The sequence below is a fragment of the Eupeodes corollae genome, unplaced genomic scaffold (genome assembly GCF_945859685.1).
Source record: "Eupeodes corollae unplaced genomic scaffold, idEupCoro1.1 scaffold_1110, whole genome shotgun sequence".
Lineage (NCBI taxonomy): Eukaryota > Metazoa > Arthropoda > Insecta > Diptera > Syrphidae > Eupeodes > Eupeodes corollae.
This window is the reverse complement of record NW_026605367.1, coordinates 9,820-13,390: the sequence shown is the minus strand read 5'-3', so window position 1 is coordinate 13,390 and position 3,571 is coordinate 9,820. Positions and strand designations below refer to the sequence as shown.

The following is a 3,571-nucleotide window of genomic DNA, read 5'->3' as shown; positions in this document are numbered from 1 at the left end:
TAGAAGATCAAAGCGTGATGTCAGTGGAGCGTTTTGAGCATTGTGACGGAAGCGGAGAAGATGGGTTTAGTGGTCAATGAGGGCAAGACCAAGTATATGCTGTCATCAAAAAAGGACACTGAACGACGACGTCTTGGACAAAACGTCACCATGGACAGCTATAACTTTGAGGTAGTTAAGGACTTTGTCTACCTAGGCACCGGTATTAATGCAGACAACGACACCAGCGCTGAAATCAAACGAAGAATAACTCTTGCTTCTTTGGACTTAGAAGGCAATTGAGAAGTAAAGTCCTCTCTCGTGCATCTAAAATCACCATCTATAAGACACTCATCATCCCGGTTCTCATTTATGGTGCTGAGGACCGGACCCTGTCAAAAGAAGATAGGATCGTCTTTGGATGCTTCCAGAGTAAAAATCTTTGGGTGATTTTCGGTCCCGTACGCATAGATGAAGAATGGAGGAGAAGTTATAATGACGTACTGTATCAAGTGTACAACGACATTGACATAGTTAGCAGTAGAGGAAGACCCCGACTCAGGTGGCGAGAGGACCTCAACCAACTTGGCGTGCGAAACTGGAGACAGCTAGCTAATGACCGATCTGGCTAGATACGCATGTTGTTTAAGGCCCAGGTCAAATGTGCGATTTGGAAAATATGCGTTGTAAAAAATTAAATTTCAATTTTGTGTTTTGATTTTAATATGAATTTGAAATCCTGCTAAGACAATTTTAAATCGAAATTTCTATAGTTTAAGAAAATATACATACATATACGCTCAAGTGCACAGCTAGAAAATAGAATTAAATATATTACTTAAAGATTTTTTAAATTAAAATTTCTTGCTTCTATGTTAATTACAAGCAGTCGTGGCCGAGCGGTTAAGGCGTCTGACTAGAAATCAGATTCCCTCTGGGAGCGTAGGTTCGAATCCTACCGACTGCGAGATGAATTTTAGTTTGATCCCAATTTGTATAAGTTGTTTAAAGTTTCTTTTTTAAGATTTTTTTATTAAAGATTTATATTTTAACTAGCTGACCCGACGAACTTTGTTCCGCCTTAATGGCAATAAATAAGCAGATTGTGTTTTTTTTTTTATTGGAAATCATTCATTATTATTTCTGTATTTTAGTACATAGGTTGCTCTTCACTTAAGTATCTTGTGATACACGACATTTTTTGTTTTATTATCAGGCGCAAAAACAAACAACGCAGATGGTCTTCCGACCCGTGAACATGCCACGTATAATTGACCATGGGAAAAACATGAATGTTCTAGATTTAAACCACAAACTTTTAAGGATTGGCCTTGTGATTTGTAGATGGTCATGGCAAATGCAAGACGTATCGGAAATTGGAGTCTTTTAAATTCAAACGGAATATCGGTTGGGATCATCGGGATCCTCGGAATGAGAACTTCCTCACCTTTGAATTTTCCTATCATTATCGTAGCGTAAATTACATTGTTCATCAATTTATTAACCACCAAACGCGTACCGTTGCACAGTTTTGGTTGGTTTATGTTTCGAAGCATGATTACTACGGAGCCAACCTTTAGGCGTAAATTTTGTGGTGGTAAGCCAGGCACGTCCAAAGGAATGAGAGACTTAATTTCAGTCGTTCAGAGTACACACCTCCACCAAACCCTCCTTTTGTGACCCAACTGTGTAAAAATGGATTAACTCATCCTCCAAGAATGTCCTATCCACCCAAAAAGATCTGGGAGGCATAGAAATCTGGAAGTTTCTGTCGAATTGCAGTTGGGAGATGGTGTAGTCTGTGTGCTTTGTACTGCGACGAAGCTTTGAGGCGAATAGCAGAGCTTGCAGCTATTTGTTTGCTAAATATGTGAAGAGGTGTTAGGTAGAGTAAGGTGTCTAGTGCCGCAGATGGGGTCATGCGCAGCGTTCCGCTTATACATAGGCAAGCTGGACGTTGGACTTTATTTAGCTTATCCCTGTTTATACCTTTCTCTAAAGCAGTCTACCATACTGCCACAAAGTACATTAAAATCGTTCTGATTACCGATGTGTATAGCCAATGCGTGATTCTGTGCTGTAAGCCCTATTTATTACCAATAGCTTTTTTGCAAGAAAAGAGAGCTACAGAAGCTTTTCTGACTCTTTCCTGTACGTTGGGTTTCCAATTTAGTTTTTTATCTAAAACAAGACCCAGGGGTGGAATCGGCTAAGGTGATTGTTGACTATCAATTTTTTGATAGTCAAATTGACTATCATTTTCATTCCGTCTGCGTAAGATGATTCAACTCAATTCAATTCGATTGAACAATTTCAGATTCAAATTGTCAAAATTCGTTGTTGCCTTGGTGAAATTTTAAATTGATTCTTATAAAATATCTAAATAAAAGTTTCAAATTGGCTGATTTTGAATAAAATTCTTACTTTTCTTGCTTTTTTCGAATGTCGTAAGCTTTGTCGTTCACAGGAATGTGTTTTCTTAAAAGAAACAAAGTGAACTAAGAAAATGTTCCAGTCGTTTGTGTAAGCGTCTGGTAGCTCTATTCGGAATAAACAAATTTGTTTGAAAACGACTATCACATTTTTTTGTGATAGCTTTTTAGGTATCAATTTGACTATCACCTTATGTAGATCAAATTCTATCATTTTGATTGTCATTTATCAACAATCACCTTAGCCGATTCCACCCCAGGTATTTAGCTTCGTCTTAGAATTACAATTGGATGCCTTTAATAAAGGGAGGGTTGACAAATAGAATTTTGTATCTCTTTGAAAATAAGACCAAATCGGTTTTGTGTGGGTTAACACCCAGTCCACACCGATCAGCCCAAAGTATTAGTCTGTCGAAGGCATTTTGTAAGAGTTCTTTTAAGATGTAAAGATGCTTTCCTGAAACTGCTATAGCAACGTCGTCCGCATTGGCTATCACTCTGAAACCCTCCGCATCCAGACTAGTTAGGATTTCATTCACGACTAGGTTCCAGAGAAGAGGGGATAGAACACCACCTTGCGGTGTCCCTCTTCTAACGAATCGTCTACCAGAAAAGTTGCCCAGTTTTGAGTTAATTATTCTGCTAGCAAGCATTAAAAAACTGGAAAGAGACACCTTGAGCCGTGAAAAGGCTATAAAATTTCAGAAACTAAACATTTTAAATATTAAAATAAAAACGATTTATTTTCAAATGACGGCTAAACAGCGTTTTTGAAATGATGTCTTTTTTTAAGGGTCCACAGCCGGACTTACAACTCCTGTAATTTTTAAATTAATAAGAGTTAGTGAACATTTTTTGACTGCTAGAAAAGTACTCAGAATTTTTGAGATATTGATTTTTCTTCAAAAATTGGGAATGGTTGGAAATTGCCCAAGTTATAAGTTCAGCAATTTTTTTTAAAAATTCAGTATTGAGATAAACGCGTTTGAAGTTTCGAATAGTAGAAAACCATGAGTAATTTTGCAATAATCTTTTTGATCAATATTTTTGAAATCCTATAGGAAACAAATAAAGATCAAAAAGTCGAATTTTCGGAATTTTTAAGGTTGCCTAACCACTTAAGTTGGCAAATTATTCACAAGATGCTGGCAGCATGCTTC

At 37.2% G+C, this 3,571-nt stretch overlaps 1 non-coding gene across 1 annotated transcript; it reads left to right on the top strand.

Moving 5' to 3' along the window:
• Positions 1-864: 864 nt before the first annotated feature.
• Positions 865-946, top strand: Trnas-aga (transfer RNA serine (anticodon AGA)). The gene has a single exon. It is a non-coding gene; the product is annotated as a tRNA-Ser (tRNA).
• The last annotated feature ends 2,625 nt before the right edge of the window (positions 947-3,571 follow it).